Below are 21,430 nucleotides of genomic sequence, written 5' to 3' on the forward strand. Positions count from 1 at the left end.
ATCCCACAATGCTACACTAAATTTATGTTTCCACTTACACTATTATTCAAAACTTTAGGATCTGTAAAATATAATGTTTATGATAGAAGTCTCATGCTCTACAAGGGTGCATTTTCTTTTTATTCAAAAATACAGTAAAACATGAATATTGTGATTTTGCATATTTTAAAATGTAATTTATTGCTGTGATGGAAACAGAGGTCTTCAGTGTAACGTGATCCTATAGAAACCATTCTAATATGCTGATGTGGTGCTTAAGTAACATTTCTTATTTTTATTTGCAGATGAAAATGATTATTTTTGTGAAAACTTTTTTCAGGATTGTTTCATGAATAACAGGTTTGAAAAAATGCAATTATCTTAAATAGATTTTGTAAAAAATTTACTTTTATGTATCTTTGCTGAATCAGTATAATTTATTTTAAAAACCCAAACATTTTGAATGGTAGTGTATATAACATATCTATGGATATTAAATATTAATAGTAGATAAAACATACTGCATATCAATTAGTGTATTTAACAGAAACATGAAAACATCTAGAACTTTTAAAAACAATTATCTCTATTAATATATATATATATATATATATAATGGGGAAAAATGTATACTACAAACTGATAGATACATGCTGTGATAATACAATCTTTATAGCTCTAAACTTTTTATTTTTGGATATAGCTTTGTTGGAAAAAAACAAAAACAAACAAACAAAAAAAAAAAGTATGCATTCTTTGCATTCTATTATGGGAAAAACCCAATGCCTGCTTTATTTTACTGCATTTCAGCACAAAGCACAAAAGGTTCTCGTCCAGCATATTATTTGCTTCCCTCTTTAGGTGCTCTTTGAAACATGAATAATTTAATGACATCTTATTTCCTAAATTTGTTCTGGCACCCAAATCACTAATAAATCCACTGTAAATTGACATTCCCTGAGGTATTTGAAAGGCCATGTGCTTGTGTTACCTGAAGGGAGATTGGGAGACATAGTGAGCACACCAGAGTACATGCAACAACATCCAGCGTGCATATTAAAACACAAAGCCCTCAACCCCCTTTCTGTTGTTGGGCAGGCTTAATATAGCTCAAGGCTACGCAAATGTACGTCTTGACCTCTTTAAGTTGCCAAATCATGCAGAATAAAAAAGCATTTTTTTCTGCTGCTGTCTGCCCTTACATGAGAATATTCTTGTTATGATAATTGGAAATTCAGTTTTTTCCCTCCAGTGTGCTTTTTAAAATATGAGCCAGCGCATGCAACTAAACCAACTTTAACCAGCATTACAACCTGTGTCTTATCATGATAATTGGGTTTTTGAGTTGATTTGACTGGATGACTGCGATGTCTTGAAGATTCAACATCTTTTTACCCAATAGTGCGACTCAGGAGGAGGCATTTAATTAGGGAACTTAAAAAAAGGTCAGTTTTGCCAAATGTTTGCTTATCCACACATCCCTCCAAAGTTTAATATCACATTTGTTTTTAACATCATGCTAGTTTCTACACTTCTACAGTACTTTTACTGCTCAAATCCAGGTTGAAATATAACAGATAAAAACTTTTTTTTTTTAATTGAAAAGAATTCTACAGTGCAATTTTTGCAGATATTTCTCCAAGAGATTAGTTTTTGATATGCTAAAATTTGTACTGTTTGAAATCCAAAAGAAATCCATAAAAATGTGTTTTCACAAATCTTAAAAATCTGGCAGTAACCAAGTCAAAAATTACTTTCAGGTCTCGGCCAATAACTAATAAATGGCTGACATTTAAAAAAAATAAAAAAATTCTAAAATTTGAAATAAAGCACTAAAAATTCATTTTAAATGCCACAAATTGAACAAATTAATTTAGGCATTAAAGATTGCAATGTAAAGTTTAAAAAATGGTTATTCTGAGATTTGCTCAGGTCTACATTTAAAAGTGTTATTAAATTCAGTATTAAAACATGAAATTTAAGTGAGCATTAATTGACTGCAAGGTAGTCTAAATGCAAAAATAGATGAAAAGAGCATGTTTAATATCTACTATAGTGATAAAAAAATGAATGCCTGCCAATAACATATGTACAATATGATACTGATTCAACATACATCACTATTATAATCTAATATGGATTACAGTATTAAACAAAGAAAAAAAATGCTCATGCTGCTTGACATATGCAAGGATGGAACTTTTACTAGAAAGAACTACTACTACTAGTTTCTTCTTGTTACAAATAGTCTGATAGGAAATAAGACGACACAAAATAATGCTTATTGCATCTGTTTGAGCCTGAGGGGTCAAATATGCCTCCCTAGGTCATGGCTTATCTAATGATGTTCTTCAAAGACCATCTTTTATCCTCCACCTACGCTCAAGTTCACACCTTACAAACCAGAGAAGCAACCTGGAGGGAAACCGTGCAGCGTTCATAATTTCACAAGAGTGGAGATGTCACTACGAGAGGAGAGGGATAAACAATAATCTTTCTAATGCCAAGGATCCACAGCAGCCTAACTATTCTTGGAGTCACTCCAGGCCAATGCGTTGTCTCTGTCTGCACAGTCATCTGAAGCTGGGCACACAATGTCACGGATAGACCAATCACCAATGCAGCAGAGTTTACAACACCCGAAGCAGCGATGCAAAGGAGACCAAACAATGAGTTCTTGGTGCATCAGAGAAGATAATTAGGAAGCAGCAAAGGCCTTTCAAAAGAGTGCAATCACATCTGCTGTTTTTCCCTGCAGTTATTTTACAAACAAAATATCCATGATTAAGGTAAAAATGTCCGAACATTTACATTCAGAAGAATTTAATATATCAGTTTGTCCTCTATAAGACAAACTGAAGATGATTGTGACACTTTTTAACCTCAAGTGATTTTAATGAACTTCATGAGTTCTCAACGGTCTCTAAATGGTGTTCAGATTTGACCAAAGTCTGTTGTCAAAAGTCAGATGACAATAACATGAACAGATTTCTCATCCAATCCTTTCCCAAACAATTATCTGGCATGCTTTTTTTTTTTTCTATACTTTTACAGCATGTTTACAACTGGCTCCTTAGATATGATAAAACATGAAAAATAAATCAATGTTCTTGTAAGCATTATCTTGACTTGTAGTGCTGAGACAATTAACCCTACAACAATCCCTGGTGTCCTCCCTCTGTCCTTGTCAAGGAGCAAACACTTCATAAACTTTTCACTTTTGGTAATTTGATTTGTTCATTTCTATTTTGCTCAATTTTGTTCAAATAAATGCAATTTGTAACTCTAATACCTGCCACAAAGTGGATAAACAAACACACAGCCTTGCCAGCCAGAAAGAATTAGAATGATGGTACAAAACATAAGAGTGTACTTAAAAAAAAGCCAAGGCTTAAACTAATGGCTCTCCTGAACTATTACTCTTGAATCAAAACTCTTGAACATCTCATAAAATATAATAGCATTGACTTTGCTTTTAGCAGTGTTGGGGAGAAGAAAAAAAAAAAAAAGAAATGATGAATTGTACATTTTATATTTCATACGTAATTTATACCAAGGCTGATAATGCAGCCAAAGCCAATATATTAAACGTGTATATTTAAATAAATATATAAAAATTAAAAAAGTTATACATTTGTTTATTTTAGTTCATCACACATTATGCTGACATTTGGGGGTAGATGGTGTACATGACCTGTTCTTTACACCATCCAAATCCATTTACCTGCCTAAAGGTGTTGAAAAGGTGTTTCCTCATTAACCAACTAATTTACAAATCCAATCTTTGTTCACAACTGTATTTACTGCATGACGGAAGTATTTATGCAGTTATGTGGTTGCGGTCGAGTGATCCTGTGTGGAAAGCTGTCTGGTCCAGATTCTTTCTAGCCATTTAACTCTGCTAATGGCCTCTCTGCTGCACCAAATGGCCCTTCTCTCCGCTCCGCCACACAGTCGTCAAACTGATATGCCCTAATGTAAATATTTGGACCTGTACCCCCACCCCCTCCAAAGGGCAGAAAAGGAGCTTTTTAATTGATATACTGCACACTCAAATGGTTTTAGCTTCTAGGAGAAGAGGTGAGTGTTACGAGCAGAACAAAAGATCACACTAGACTAGTCCTCTAAGGTGCTGGTGTTATGTATAGTGACCTTGTGTGAGAAAATCAATCTTTCTTCTACTCCAGATCACAAGATAATATGACCTGGTTCATCCCTGAACGGTTCAACTCACGGACAGGTTCAACAGATTAAGCTTCTGTTGAAAATGCTTTGAGAGTTAAGTCAACAATCCTTTGCTGTTTCCTGTGATCGAATTGAACATGATATTGAACTTGAACTCAAACTTCTCCTTCATAACTTCTAAACATATACTGTTCTGCAGCCCCCAAAAATTAGCAAACATATAAAGTAGGTTTCAAAATGTGAAGCATGGAAATTATTCAAAACAAAGAATATTAAGAATATTACTATTTGTGCTGCTTAATATAAAAAAAAAATAAGCAGCATATTAGAATGATTTCTGAAGGATCATGTGACACCAACAAAGCAATGAATTACATTTTTATATATATATATTAAAATAAAAAATATAACAATATTTCACAATATTATTATTATTTCACTGTATTCTTGATCAAATAAACTTTACAGAAACACACACATAGTTCACTGATGCATCTATTGTGGTCATTTTATGAACTGTGGGTTTGACTTTAAAAATCAAAAAATGCCATGAAAACAGCATATAGTACACAAAGATATAGTCTGCACATTAAACACATCCTCTGGGTAATTTAGGTCAAAGTGTCAGGAGTCTCATTGAGGCATGTGGCTCTGGATTGTCTTCACACCTCTCTGTGCTTGGGCTAATGGACTATAATTAGCAAATTTACTGGTCAGTAATTCAATTTTGATTTTTCCCCTCTCTTTGCTCCAGTGACTTTTGGAGCCCTTGCCCTGCACTAAGTGTCACTTCCAATCAACCTGGTGTGAGACGAGATCCAATTAGCAATGTGAGGCAAACCCTCAAAAAAGGGGGCCTAAAGGGGACATGTCCCGGGGACATAATTGAATGAGACACCAGCTTCCATTTGGGTCTATACATTGGCCAAGCTGGATTTAAGACTCTGAAATTGTTGTTTTCAACTTTTATTTTAGATGCCAAAAAATAAAAACAAAAATAAATTAGATAAACATTTTATAATTTAATGGCTTAACAGACACAATGCAACATACGTACAGTACAATGCAAAGTACAATGTCTATAGCTAGATTGTTTTATGTAGAAATTAATAAAAGGCCTTCAAGCTCTAGCAGTCACGAAACAGAACATACTAATGCAAAACTTGCATTTAAGTTAAAAAGTACCACTATCCTACCATTCTTCTTTTTCTTCTTTATCTGCTCTTAGTATAGTGTTATAGGCACTGAGGCAATAATGTACTCTCCACAGTCTATAATTCTAACAATCTTCAAGGCAGTGTTGAATCACTATAGGGAAGACCTTCAGATCACATTACTTTAGAACGGTCCACAGTAAAAGCCTGAACTTCTAACCAGATATGATTCTCCCGGCTAGGATTAATGGGACACCAGAGTTCCAACCCGCATCCAACCAGCCCAGTGTATTAGTATCATTCAGACCCAATAACTTGCAGTCTCTGGAGCTGGGTCTATCACACAGACTTTACTTAAATGTGAGGTGGCACTGCTGGGCCAAAAACCTGCCTCAGTTTACCAGTGCCTGAGGTCATGGCCTGGGATATCTCTGTCCACTCCTGTTGCCCCGGGTCATCTTTAGCTGGACGACCCAGAAACCAGCAACCCAGACATTCTATCACACAGCCCCCTTTAGAACAGCTGGTGGGTGTCACCAAGGGCATTTTCTCAGAGAAGCAAGAAAGACCTTACTGGTCAGGCACAAAAGAAAAGGCTACATAGCACACTTATACTCTTATCCAGTGGTTGGCAACCTATGGCATGTGTGCCAACAGTGACAAGCAGAGGGATAATCACTGGCATGTGAGCAACAGGGAAAACTGCATACCGATGTACATTTTGAGGTAGTCATTCCTCAGTCACACAGTCTGTTAGGAGTTATACACACTATTAAAGTGTGAGAATTAACTTGCGCTAGTTTACAAATAAGCGAGTAACCACTGCGCATATGAGGGGCTTCAGATTAATGCCTCGGGCCTTGGATAGTGGTCTAACAGTGCTCGTCAGTGTCAAAATAATTAAGATGGCCAATCAAATTAAAGTAGCGGGGTTTCCGGTTCCGGTTGTGTAAGTTTAACATTTTAACATTGAAAGAGCGTGGAAAGGTGGAAGTTGCAAATCATTTAATATTAGTCAACTGCTTTCCGATAGAAATGTTAAGACAGCTATGTGCAGTGATGCAATCTACTCAACATTTTTTCTCAAATATGGCCATTTGAGAGAGAGGGAGAGGGAGAAGGAGAGAGAAAAAGTTGCATGTATGAATTACCTGCATCTGCGTCTCTCTCTACAAACGATAAAGTTTAGTTACTTCAAAAAACAGCAAGTTTTTTACCTCCTCGTTGCTGAGAAATATAATATAGTGATTCAGTATCAATAAACAGAAATCGCAGGGCAGCGCTGACAAGTTTTGAGCTTCAGAGTTTCTATGTTTGCGATCTATATGTGCAAGTGTTGTGTGTGTGTGTGTGTGTGTGCGCACATCAATTAAAGCAGTGCATTGACATAGAATGGTCATTAAACTGAATGTAATGTTCGGTAGGGTCACATTGCAAATTCTATTTGACAAACTCAGACCAAACTACATATACAATTACAAAACACTGAATCCAGTTCCAATATCAAAATTACACACATTCGCAAAAAAGTACAAAAACTGTCACTTGCAGAGCCCTTTCAAATGATACGAATATGCACACCCTTACCAAAAAGTAGTATACTTCAAGTTTATTTTATTAAGTATACTTAAGTAAAGTCCAAGTATATTTAAGTATACTTTATGTAGCAAGTATACAAATATCTGTGTTCTAGTAGTATACTTGTAAGTGTACCGTTTCAAAACTCCTTGGGACTAAATTGGCCCACTTTCTAGTATACTTTTAAGTATACTTTAAGTATAACAATAGCAAACTTTGAGTACACAAACAGTTTACCTCTATGTTTGTAATTTGTACTGCAATTATACTAAAAGTGAACTTACAGGTATAGTGATAGTTTACTTATTAAATACTTTGTACACTTTGAAGTATAGTCTCAGTAAACTACTAGTTTAGTAGTTTTAAACTGCAAGTAGACTCATAAATTCTTTAAGTAAACGTTACATCATACTTTAAGTATACTACTATGTCCCTATTTAGTTTTAATTTGTATACATTATGTTATATGAATATCTGAACATGCAAAACATCCAAAGAAATAACAGGGTATCTGCTTGTAAACAAAAACATTTTATTCTAGCTTCAAGCATTCTTTTTTTAAACACTTTAATGTGGGTAAGTTTCAAAAAGAATAAAGAAACAACATTTTGAACAAAAAGTTGAAAAAAGACTATGAATTGGATTCAGAATGATAATCAAAACTTAGATGGAGTCGATCAACACCCCAAAGCTTGACTGTAATTATTACCTCTTCATCGGTTAACATTTTATTCCATAACGTTACAGTTTTAATGCCGTTTCATGTCAGATGATCGTGTTAGATTACATGTGTTAGTATCTGTTGTTTCTTTTTCATCTTCACTTGTGTTTTTTTGGAAATTGTGTACAGAAGATGTGTACTAGCGCCCTCTACTGTATAACAAAGAAAACACAGATTCTAGGATCACAAGTATAGATCAAATATATTTAGACTTTTTGTAAGTATAAGTCAAGTATACTTAAATGTCATTTTAAGTATATTTCTGAGGAGCACATAAAGCCCATTTCTGAGAAACACATAAAAAGTAAACTAAAAGCATACTTTCCTTTTTTTTTATTCCTACTAATAGCACACTTGAATAAACTTATTTTTCGTAAGGGCACCTTTGGAGAAAATATAATACAAAATTGAAAGGGTACTACCCCAGTGACAGCATTTGTGCCTTTACTTTTGTCAGTTCAGCAAATAAAAAGAAACACAATACTATCATGAGATATCAATATAATATTGTACCGAGGTCCCTGCTGACTCCCAACCTTTGGACTAGTCTTTTATCTGATTGCATTTTATTACCACACACTTTTGTCCATTCATTCTCGTCTTTCGGATCTTTCAGTCTTTTCTTGTCTCAGGTGATGATTGAAGGTGAGTGGTGGAGGAGCCTGTGTCTGTTCAGTGACCTGGAACAGGAGCAAACGGATAAGAACATGTCAAACAAAAACTCAGCTAGTACACATGCATCTCTTAAAATAGCTGGGAAACATCACAACATCATTAAACCAGCGTTTTGCTGAGAAACCACAATGTACTCTCCACCAATAGGTCTCTGCAATTTTGATATTATGCATCTATACAAGTCTATTATTGTTATGACAGCCTGGTGATCCCAGGGGCCATTTTCAATTAAGCCGCTGGCTGTTTACAGGTATTGTGCTGGACTTGTTGTACCTATGCAGCCGGCACTCTTGGCTATTGTGCCAGGCCACAATGGTTAATGAGCTATCTACCCACGAGGACCAAGCAGAACAAACAGACAATGTGCTCGTCCCTCCTACAAAACTCTCTTGTCTAACACATACAGACAATGCACTGCACCTCTGCCACCGAACACACCAATCCAAGACCGACTACTGTAAATATAGGGCACCGTGAGTTCTCTCCTTTGATCTCTGTTTGCATTTCAACATCAAATAAGCTGACCTAACCTTCTCCTTGGGCCATTTAAATGGTAATGTGTAGCAGGGACTGGTTTGGGCAGCCATTCATCTCAAGGTCAAGAGGGCGATCAGACATGCTCTCTCTGGGTTAGCGCAAGACAACAAATGTGTTTTTAACCAACCACATGCAAAATGGAGGGCAGTTTTGACACTGTATGACTGAATAAGAGATGCTTTGACCAGAACTGGTCAATGAACAAAATCATAGAAAATCATTGACAGCCAATGAACTGGAGCTTAACTGTTATGTTTCAAACACAATAGAGTAGAAATAAACAGTGTAATTACTAACATTATAATATGTAGCATACAGTTTTTATAACATTACAATTTATCCTTTATTTAATTAGACAAGCATTTGTAAACCTGCTGACGCCTCAACTAAAAAATAAAAAGAATCATGAATAAGTTAAAATAGTTACATTTAGAAACAAAGAAATGACAAGAAATAGGGCCTAGTTACACTGCAAGATATAAATGATGTAATTGCGAGATATAAAGACAAGATATAAAAGTTACGAGAAAGTCAAAATTACGAGGAATAAAATTTTAACAAAAATATAGTCACACTGTTAGACTGTTAGACACTGTAACAATTCATGACAAAAATTGCAAAAAAAAAAAAATTAAGTCAATTACAAGAAAAAAAGCTTTTGAGCAACTAAGTTAACAATAAGAGAAATAAAGTATACATTGAGAAATATTGCGTTTTGCAATATAAATATGGAATAGTGAATTGTCATTAATATAAGACAAAGTCACATCGGGAGATATAAAGCCAGCGTTATTAGAAAGATATAGTTATAAGAAATTTTGAGAAAGTTGAAACCGAGAATATTTGTCTGATATATGCAAATATAAAGTCATAATACGAGACAAAATCACAAAAAACAACATCAAAATTATGAGAAATTTCTAAATACGAGAAACAGTTGACATTTCGAGAAAATAAAAATTTAAAACAAACTATTGTGATATTCTGAATTATTACACAGCTCTGTGGAATACTTGATGCTGACTGGTCAATTGCGCCATCCAGCAGTATGTTATTCCCATTTAACAACCGCCAAATTGAATAACACTGCTCATTCGGTATGAGTTATCCTGACGGTACTACTAATATACTTAACCAGTCACTCCGCTATCGTTGACTGTCTGGCGCCATCTTCTGACTGAAAACACATAACCACCGCATGTTACAATGGAAGACTTCAGCATTAATTTCAACATATGGTAAAAACAAATCTTTTTAGCCATGTAATAAGCGGGATAATGTACATGCAGCTGGTTGTTATCCCAGAATAAACCCCTTCACTCTGTCGGGGTTTATTCTGAGATAACAACCGGCTGGATGTATATTATCCCTTACATATCACACTCTATTGTATGATAAATACATAATCAGTCATATTAAAAAAAAAAACTCACACTGGGAGATATGAAGTCACAATTATTAGAAATAAAGTGCAAGTATGTGATATATAAAGTAATTTTTTCACTCTGTGGCAGAAGCAGGCTTTCATAAAAACAAGCCAGACCAGCACTTGTAACAAGTACGACAAGCCCTTCAGAAATGGAGCATTACACATGTTCATATTCATGTTTAGTGTTACATTAACTGTATGTCATACAAGGACAAACAGTAACATCTAATGACCAGAAGAGCAAACACACACAGAAGCGCAGTCTTTCCAAACCGTTTGTGAGTGGCCTGTTGGGTAGGTGACATCTCATGACTCACGCTACAACAGAGTGCAGGCAGCCAGAGCAAATCCAGTGGCCCCGAGCAGGTAAGGAGATAAAATGCTGGCTGGATTTACATGCCACAAGTGATGCAGAGAAAGAGCCACCTCGCTCCACACTGCCACATCAAAGCAGGCCAGGTTATTAACGGGGCATGAAGAGCACTGGAGACCTCACTTGTATCACATCTCACTATTCCGATTCGAAACGGACAACACACACACACACACACAATATTTTAAATGTCTAATTCTGACATTAATGTGAGGCCTTATTCACTGTCAATGCCCCTCACAATTCATTAAGCAACTTATTGGGCAAAAGATTCAAAATGCATGTTAATTTAATGGGGTTTCTGGTTGGGGGGGAAATTATATAAAAAAAAAAAAGCTTTGATGTTCACAAAACTTGGCAGTCAATCATTTTGCACTGAATTACAGCATTAATGAAGAATGGAGAAACAATGAGGGACGTTATTGTTTCAAACACATGCATGTTAATGTTCTCCATTAGAATGCATGAAATCGTTTCAAAAACCATTAAAGCAGCCCGGTTCACGTTCGGTACAGGTAATTTCTGCGCCCTCTTCTAACCAGCTTCTAAGGTTAATCTGATCATGCACATCTTAAACTGCCTGATACAAAGGTAGAGGAGTTCAACAAACCCACTTAGTTGCTACTGATTTCAAAATAAATCCAAGGCCTTTATCCAAAAAAAGCAGCTCCTTACTCCACCTGTAAAAAAAAGCAGTCATAAGACTTAAGGGTAATAAACTCTACCAAGCAAGAATGCCCATGGCAGAAGCGTCTCAACAAGATACACGACAACAGGTTAATGCCAAGTCCACCCACACTGATTCAATTAACATGCAAACAAACTTTGATGAGGCTGTTAAAACGACTTATAAGATGACAACAAGATTACATTTTACTCCCCGAGTCTGAGAGTGGAAGCAAGCTGACATTTACACAGGCAAACAGAAGTGATAGATTGAGGTCAGATGGAAAATTGTGTCTTGGTTTGTCACATTTTCAGCATGTGTTGATCCATCTGGAGTTGTGGAGGCTGGATAATCAGCACAAGCAACACGAGCATGTGCCGCGGTTGCGGGAGCGGGAAATGTGCAATGTGCACCATGCTTCTGCATAGTCAAATAACTCGGTTGAATCAACAATTTTGGTCCACTAAACATCATGGTTACCTCACACAAACTGAAAGCAGCTTTTATGTGAAAGAAACAGTCTTATAAGAGGCCTATATTTTTTATAATGCTTTCACTTAATCACTCTGAAAAATATCCAAATATCCAAACAATGCTTATAATAGTCCTAAAAAATTATGTCCTAAGGGATAGTTCACCCCCCAAAAATGGAAATGCTGTCATCATTTGTTTACCCTTATGTCATTTCAAGCCTGTATAACTTTCTTCTGTGGAACATACAATAGGTATTTTTTCCCTCTATATGATAGTAGTAACAAAAACTGTTTACACATTTTTCAAAATAAATATTAGAAAGTAAGTAATACAGGTTTGGAACCAAATGAAGGTCAGTAAATGATGACAAATTTAATTTTGGGGTGAACTAAATCTAAAGGGATAGTTCACCAAAAATTGAAAGTTTAGTCAAAATATGCCACTAAATGAAAAAAAAAAAAAGAAAACACACACATATCTAACACTTACTGTATATTAAACATCCGATACATAATTATACACAGTACTATTCTAGGCCTGTATAATTTTTGATTTAGCCCAATGCCTCCACTAAAAACTTAAGTGACCTGTAGCTGTCTGTATTCAGTGTCTTTGGGACAATATGAAGAGTTTTATTAAATTTAAAAAAAAAAAAAAGTCCTTAATGTGGATGGAACCCCAAAATTAACATTTTTAAAACCAATAAACTACTCACCACTGGTGTCCAGTGTTTCAGTTGAGCTCATGGGCAGGTGCAGTGACACTTCCACACATTTATTAGGCCTACAGACTTCACATCAATATTTAATCTTTAAGTCAACTCGACTATATTTATAGTTTTCACTCTTGCGTAGCAGGCAGGCCTACATTGATTCCACAAACACAAAGGCGCTCCCAAGTCGACGGAAAACTGCAATTGCCTGTTATTTCGTCGATTACAGTACAAAATGTATCACAAACGAGCACAGCTAGGTTCCCAAGGGAGAAAGGAAAATTAATTAAACGCGACTCTACTTCGTGCTCACACTTGTCATCTTATATCTCGGGCTTTTCACCACCCTCGCTGCACACATAGCGAGAAGCCCGTTCCAATTAACAAAGAAGTTGTCAGGCAGGCCCTTCACTCTCGCTTGGTTTCTGCACGTGGTACCCGCGCGCGAAACAACAGGCTGTCGGGAAACCTGCGCGCACCATTGCCTCACAGGCGAAAACCTGTGCTTGCCTATCTCTTCACACAGGTTTTACCATGTACAGAGACGTCCGGGAATATTAATCTTACATTAAAACGGTTAAATAACCGAGGTAATTTGTCAGAGTGCGAAACTGGCCGCGCCAAATTGTTTTACAGTTGTTTGCTTAAAGTTGGTCATGGAAATGGGTTGATAGTTGATGATCAAGACTGAAGATGTCAGCAGAATTAAGTCCAAATAAGATATTTTTCATATATTTCATAAGATATTAGATCTCGTTTACGGCAACATACGAAATAACTAAATACATATACATGAAATATAAATTTCAGTTGAAATTATTTGAAGATTAATCCGCTAACAAAAATAGTCCTTAACATCTATCCCTTCTAGTCTTTTTCCTTAAGTTTTATTTTCAGTCAATTTAATACTAAACTGAATCCTTCCAAGACAATTTTTTACAACGGTATTAACCGTTTTTACGGTTAAGATAGATAGAGATAACAGGAACTGTTATTTAATATAAAATGTTTCAGAAGGCCAAAAATTACAAGGAAATAAGTATCATACATAAATATTTACAGAGAGAAAAATTATTTGATATTGCATACAAGTTGCAATTTATATTCAGTACTTAAAAAACATGATAAATTATCAGATTTTTCAAATGCATGTCAACTCTGTATGCTGGAAAAATTGTCAGCACGTGCCCTCTATTGGTGAAAAAAATATATATGCATGATCAAAAATATGATTTTCCATATTAGTGACATAAACAGGAAAATAGTTCCACTAGTAGAAAGCACATTTTTTCTACTAATCTTCTAACAATCCTACTACTAATTTCATTTTGAGGGAAAATTGGCAGTACAGTAAACATATTCACAAATTCACAAAAAAAGAAAATACTCTTAATATACATTTAATATTATTTACAATGCAATACATCTTTCAAAAATAAAATAAACATAAAAACAAAAGCTGGTGTTTGAAAAACATGACACAAACAGCCAGCCAAACTGCTGAGGTGGAAGTAACAAGGTCAATGCCATATGAAGCACGTCACAAACAAGGTCAGACAATGTCAGATTAAGCAGCAGCAGCACCAGTAGTCAGTCACCTCGCTCACCGACCAGAATGATGAAGATTGAGAAAGAGAAAACTGCTGGAATGGGTAATATACACAATGTGAGATACTGTAGAAACAGGAGAATGTAAAAGCACCTTGCTGCCCAGGCAGAATCTTTATTGCTGCACTGGAATCATTGACAAAGCCAATAGCACAACAGTTTGTATGTTATTGTATTGAATAGTATTATTGAAATGCAACTATTGTGACAATGAAACACTAATATTGACACGTATTTGAACACACCATTTGGTATTTTGCCTTTGGCTGGTTTACTAGGCCATAAAAGGCATTGAGACACAGAGAGAGACGGAGCACTGGGGTGAGTTTCCAGCCATTGCCACCAGGCATGCTTTAGGTCAGACACAATCCCTGTCTGTCTCTGGTCTGGTCAGAGAATTGATTCCACTCTGGGAGCTGGGCTGTAAACAGATCCCTGCATCTCTGCCCGTCTGGTCAGTGAGCTCACTCTTTAGAGCTGCCAGCCACTTCATCATGTCCAGTACACACCAGACAATCCAAAAATGCCCTTAAAGGATTTCAGCATGATGGCAACTTTTTGGCCCGAGCAATATTGATTTCTCTTGTGTGTAACAATGGTGATGCACTCACACAAGATGATTGAAAACATGCTCACATGCCTCAATACATACTGTACAGTACAAAGCAACCTTTAAATACATTTGCTGGTATGATGAATTTTCCTTTAAAACCTGTTGATAATACAATATAACATTCACAAGATAATAATATATCACATTTTCAAATGTCATATACAATCAAGCTTAAAACCAAAAAACAGATACTTCTAGTACAAAGTCACAATGAGATCTACTTCTGTGCCCTGAACACAATTGTTATTTATTTTTATCATAATCTTTTATTTTCTCCAGTGTTAAACACTGCAGACCACAAATGAATTCAGTCTGAAACTGCCAAATGCCCCTTCAAAACATTAATTCAATTTCAATTAAAGGCAAGGTTGTTTGCCATTCAGAATTGAATTGAAATGTATGGAAATAGACTTTTAAATAAACATCACTGAAGAGTCAAGATTAAATTTAATGCAATGTAATTTTTAGTTAGAAAAATGAAGTTTGTAAGAACACACTTCGAATGTTAGCTTGACAAAGCCTTATTTAAAAATTCAAAAATGTTTTAAGATTTATAGGCCTTATGGACAGAGTAGAGATAGATAGATAGATAGATAGATAGATAGATAGATAGATAGATAGATAGATAGATAGATAGATAGATAGATTTTTGCACAACCCTTATAAATTGAATTAATGAACAGTACATATGCTGTAGAGTGAATTACTAAAACTGAACAGTAGAGGGAGCCAAAACACCACATTAACCAATAAATAACAAAACATTTACAACGCTTAGTGAAAAAAGGTGCAAATCATGCATACATGCACATATAAAACATCCCATGCCTCCTTTATGAAATGCTTTAAAACAATTAGAAATGAAAACAAAGAACAGGAATTCGTTCATTTGCAGTGCTATGTTTGTTTCAGTGTAAATTCAGCTTAAAAACTGGAGCGGGGGGCCTGGATTTCCCGTTCTACACTTGGCATGCTGGGTGTATCCCGACAGACCAGCCTGTGGCGGAAGTGTCCGCTCAGCAGAATGTAGATGAAGGGGTTTATGCTGCTGGCGGCGTAGCTCAGGCACACAGACATGTAGTAGCAGGTGTGGTACGCTAATGAGGGGCGAGGTATGCTCAGGTTAACCAGCTGCAGGACATGGTACGGCCCAACACTGACCAGGAAAACTGCTACGAGAACCAGGACCATTTTAGTGAGGCGGACCACACGCTCTCGAGGCAGACTGGTGTTATACCTGAGAGAAAGTGGGGAATGTAGGATTTGGTCATAAAGTATGTAGCCTGAACGTTAAATATACATTTAGGGTAGTTACACACAGTGTTCTAATATACAATCCTAAGTAGGCTAATAGCAGTTAAAGGTACAGTTCACCCAAAAATAAAACATTTGTTATCATTTACTCACCTTCATGTCATTCCAAACCAGTATGACCTTTTTTTTCTTCTGTGGAACATAAAAGAAGATTATAATGAATGTTGGTAACTAATCAGTTTTGGTTCCCAATGATTCATCCCATTGACAAGAAATACAATGGAAGTCAATGAGAACTGAAACGGTTTGGTTATCAACATTTTTTGAAATATATTATTTTGTGTTTGGCAGAAGAAACAAATTAATGCAGGTTTGCAACTGCATGAGTTTTCATTTTTGGGTGAACTATCCCATTAATATGTAAATAACAAGTCACAGCAAAATTTAATGGAATTTTACAGTTTCACTACAAGTTATAAGCTCAGCTGACAGAATTTGTGACATTATCACATCAAAATTAATGTCCACTTGTCTCTCCTTTTCTTTACAAATAATAAAAAAAACTGGGTTGCAGTGAGGCATGGCAATATCATGCCATAAAACCTTTAACCCTGAAAACTAAAATGATTTTTTAAACATCTTTACAGCTCAAATAATACACAACTTTTAACAGAAATAAATGTGCTTTTATATAATTCTTAGCTTAGCTAAATTGGCTGCATTTATGTCCACTCCATGTGCAGTTTTGTTTTTAAGAAAACATTGTATTGAATCTGTGATATTTTTAATAGATATTACTTATAATTCATGGTTTAGCCCATAAATTCTACATGCGCTGTCAATCTAAAACTAAAACATTTCTATTGTATAAGCAGGATAACTCTCAAAAGGGATATCACATCTGCACAGCTTCATACAAGAAATTCACTTTGCAGTATATTCCCTTAATGCAAGGCGAATTAAATATTAATGAAAGAAACCAGTGTAGACCTAGCTAGAACAGTCAAGCCAGTGACTTCACAAGCAATTAAATTGGCAGATTTGCCGGTTTTACATCACATATGCTGTAATGAAAGGAAAAGTCACCTGTGAGCCTTTTTGTTCTTGCGATACATTCTCCAGGAGTAGCAGAGAATCAGTATATAGCAGATGAGAATGAGAGGTAATGGCAGAAAGAAGGAGGTCACAGTCTGGTAGAGTGTATACCTACAGATATATGAGCACACATGCTGTCAGTCATGAGTGAGAAGAGCCTTAAACCCTCCACATCTCCCTCTCTACAGTAAGTTTCACTTCACTTATTTTAATTAAACAAGAAAGAAGGATTCTTCAGAGCTGCAGGCTTCTGTACATGCAGTTTTCTGGTGAAGAGGAAAAGAAACTGACAGAAAAAAACTAAAAAACTATGGTATTTTTGTGTTGCTTAAAATGCAGTTTTCATAACAGATAACAGAAAATTCAGTCAAAGCAAGACTATGTCGATAAAAAATAAGCAGCGGGTGAGAGATGGAAGGATCATCAGACCTGAGCAGCAGGTTATAGTACACAAGTGAAGCAGAACCAATTACCAGAGCAATTCTTTGGGAGAGACCAGGTTAAGGGAACAGCTCTCTAGCCCGTCCCTGAAGCGGATCACTTTGGCATGAACCCAGGCAGGTAGAACCATGATGAAAGAGGCTGCCCACACAAGCAGGTTAATACGGATAGTCCTGGATCTGGTCCTGAGACTCAGTAGGCGAAATGGATGAACAAGGGCCAGGTATCTGGAGCACAAAAATATAAAACAATGTAGATTTCACTTCCTATATATGTATTTTCACACAAATATGTGTTTTTTTTATCATTTAATCAGTCGTCTGACATCTATGAGAAGCAAAAGGTTTGATAAAAAAAAAAAAAAAATCCAATTTCCCATTATTCTACTGGTGAAGACACAATCTGACATTTACTGTAAAGTACAGACAATCTTGCTACTTAGAGAAAAAGCAGCTGGGAATGAGCTCTGTGTTCAATAATCTTGTGCCAAGATGTGCTTTGGCATCAGTTAATAAAGATTATCTTCTCAAACCCCCAAAATAACCCCCTTTTAAAACATGAGAGGAAGAAACAGGGGCTATGCGTTGTGGAAAATAAGGGTTTGCATGGACAGCCAACCTCTAAAATTGTCCAAAAAACACTTTGTATCCATGGTCTAGAAAATTCTTAATCAAAATCATCTCATATAATTCCCAAATTCATCCGTTCTCATCATTACATATATGTAATGATGAGAACGGATGTGTGAACCTATGTGTGAAAAATCTGACCAAAAATGTGAGAATTCATGTGCAGCAAGAATTTGACATTTTGCTTTTTGAATTTCACAGCACTTTGGGTCAAACTGTTGTGCTTAATTGTGCTGTTAGCAGCGCAAAAGGTTGTGGGTTCGATTCCCAGGGAACACACATGGTAAAAAAATGTATAGCCTGAATGCACTGCAAGTCGCCCTGGATAAAAGCGTCTGCCAAATGCATAAATGTATTTGCTTACATTGATGAATAATGAGTCTTATTTATATGTCTTATTTATAATTGTGGTAAGAGTGGCCTCTAGTGGTGAGATTACCGAGTCGCAGCTCTAAATGAGAGAACTGGAGCACTGGGTTTGAAATTTATGCTGCATAAAAACAAAACAGCCACAATCCGAAAACTATATGCAGTTCTCAGTGGAGAAGCTTAAGTAAAACCTAATCAACTTTTATCAAATAGCATTGTAGCTCTAACAATTTGGTGACTAACAACTCATTCATTGATTTAATTGAGAATCAGGTAATTCATAAAGATTTATGTATTTTTTTTTTTTAACTTGATTACAAACATTGAAGTGTTCAATACACTACAATGGGCAGGTCTTTAAAAGCTTTTTTAATATTTCAGTTTGTGATGTTATACCTTAGCCTATAATTCTGATGAAAGTGGTGCTGCATCAAGTACCACTGAAATATGTATATTAATATTTATATATATTTATTGTATGTATTTATTTCTATATTTTAATAAACATTAAACTATGCTCCAATAACATCAAAATAGATCACTTGGGGGAGAGAAAAACGTATTTATTTATTAAATTGTATTTGTTTATTTATTTTAAACAGGCACATTTTCATTTCACTTTCCCTCCTGATGTAATAAAGTATCAGAGGGTTAAGGACAAAATGTACACAAATTATCCTAATTTATGATGAAAGCGGCACACAACGCACTATGATGAAATCAGATTCTGTCTCAAAACTTTATAGTTACAGACATTTTCTTCTTCTAAGTTATTTTTAAATGAGATTAAATTTATATTTAACATCAGTGATTCACAGAGGACACTTTTCATGGAATATTTTTAATATCATGCATTAGGACCTTCAGACACCGAATCAAATGAGGCACAACCATTTCTCATCACAAGAGATCTATATGAATGCCCGTTTGTTTTGAGTGCATCAAAGCAATAGAGACAATAAAAGAATTTTGATTAGGATAAAAATTTTTATTTGATTAAAAATGATCTACTTTTGCCAAATAAAACATGACCCTTTAAATGAAAATTAAATATTGTTATATTTGCTGAAAAAAACACTTAATGCTTATCTAAATAAAGATCTGGAAATCTAATTAATTTCTTTACAGCATGATTAAAAACACATCACAAAAATATCTCTCATAACACACACCTCCACACACACATAGCTCACAACACCACAGCACACCACACCTTTTCAGCAATCAACAAAAGAGATGATGATGCAGCAGAGCGTGTTGCCGAACACCCAGTGCCCTCCACGCGCCCACTGGTGAATCAGGAACGGCATGACCGTCACGTGGACCAGGTCGGCCACAGCCAAATTCCCCACATACACATCTGGCACTGTCTTTTTGGCAGACCTGCAAGAAAAACAAGAAAGAACTCGTTGTGATCCCATAATGAGATGCTGCTAAAGAAACAACAAATGAGTGAAAATAATAATGGCAAGTTGCAAGTGGCAATAAACAGGATTATGTAACCTCAGCTCCAGTGCGGTTGGGTCATGGCTTATTCCTGAATGAATCCATCCACTGGAGCATTGAAAATACTCAGAGGAATTCCTTCACAGCTAATTAAAGAGGCTAATCATATCAGCCATTTCCAGTGCCATGGTACACAGCTCACATCACTGTTCAAATCAGCCTCAGTACTGGTTTGGTGTGGCCCTTATGTGCCATATTTCAGAATATTGTATTATTTATATATGAATGTATGCATGTATGTATGTAGACTCTGTCTGTATTTATGTATATATGTATGCATGTATGTAGCCTATGTATGTATGTATGTATGTCCATGCAAAATTAATTGATACTTTTAATTTTGATGGTCAATGATTATGTTCATAATTGAAAGCAAAAGAAAAAAAATCTGTGCGGTATACATGTATGTGTGTGTATATATATATATATATACACACACACAGTGATTTAAATCATTAAACAATTTATTTGACATAATGAAAAATAAATCTGGCAAATAGAAAGTAACATTACTTTAATAAGTGATTTGGCTAATGAAAAAATACGTTTTTTATTTTTTAAATTTAATCATCAAATTAAATGATCTAATCTTGCTATATAAGATGAATCTTTGCGTGAAAAATGAATCAGAGGTTAAATGTATAGCGACAGTGTCTCACTTAGGTTCATTCTTATTTTAATACAGCTATCCAGTTATTAAAGCTACCAAATCCAATTACAACCTTTCAATCATGAAACGTTCTTAAATCTTCACATAAACATTCTACATTATTTGCTATGATCACATTATGATTTGTTTTTCTTTTAAATTCTTCATATTTCTTTTTAACTACCTTTATATGTATAAAGAGAAAATCTTAAACCTTAGATATCCCTACATACCAGGTAGAGGTATTGTGAAATTTGAAGGAAGTGGATAATGTTTTCCATAAGTAATAACAAATTTAACACGTCATTAAGTAAATGTGTTGTTTTATTTTTATGCAAACAAATGCAAAGTAAATAAATTAAAAAGAGAGTTTTCCTTATAAACCTGTAAACTCACCTTAAAATAGTCACCAAAACAAGAATATTTCCAACAAGCCCGGTGGAGCACAAAAATCCAATAAATGCAGGGAGAATTTTGGTTTCCGTGACGTGAACAATGTTATAATACTCATCTGCTGGATATCCTGCTACTGTCTCATTAGCGCGCGTGCTGTTGTCTAATTTGAGCGTAAAGTTCCAAACAACAGGTTCCAACTCCACCATGGCGTTCATCATTTGCGTTTCATACTAACCGACGAGAATGCTCTGAAATGCGGTAACAGCACACGTACTTGTCTGTTCATGTGAAGACCTCGTGGGTTTCAGCATCCTCATCATACCACACAGTGCGCACTGGTGTCTCCACTCTCGCCAGCGCGCGCACATACGCAGCTCCTTATTACC

At 35.5% G+C, this 21,430-nt stretch overlaps 1 long non-coding RNA gene and 1 pseudogene across 1 annotated transcript in view; both read right to left on the minus strand.

Moving 5' to 3' along the window:
* LOC122140005 overlaps nt 1-13,034 on the minus strand; it is a 47,572-nt gene extending 34,538 nt beyond the window's left edge. The window contains exons 1-2 of the long non-coding RNA XR_006156732.1: nt 12,488-13,034; nt 8,191-8,297 (exon numbers count right to left, since the gene is read on the minus strand). This is a non-coding gene — a long non-coding RNA (uncharacterized LOC122140005). The remainder of the gene's footprint in view (nt 1-8,190; nt 8,298-12,487) is intronic.
* A 750-nt stretch (nt 13,035-13,784) lies between these two features.
* The window catches only part of LOC109106728, a 7,900-nt pseudogene continuing 254 nt past the window's right edge, over nt 13,785-21,430 (minus strand).

This window comes from Cyprinus carpio, chromosome B16, assembly GCF_018340385.1.
Source record: "Cyprinus carpio isolate SPL01 chromosome B16, ASM1834038v1, whole genome shotgun sequence".
In the NCBI taxonomy this organism is placed as follows: Eukaryota; Metazoa; Chordata; class Actinopteri; order Cypriniformes; family Cyprinidae; genus Cyprinus; species Cyprinus carpio.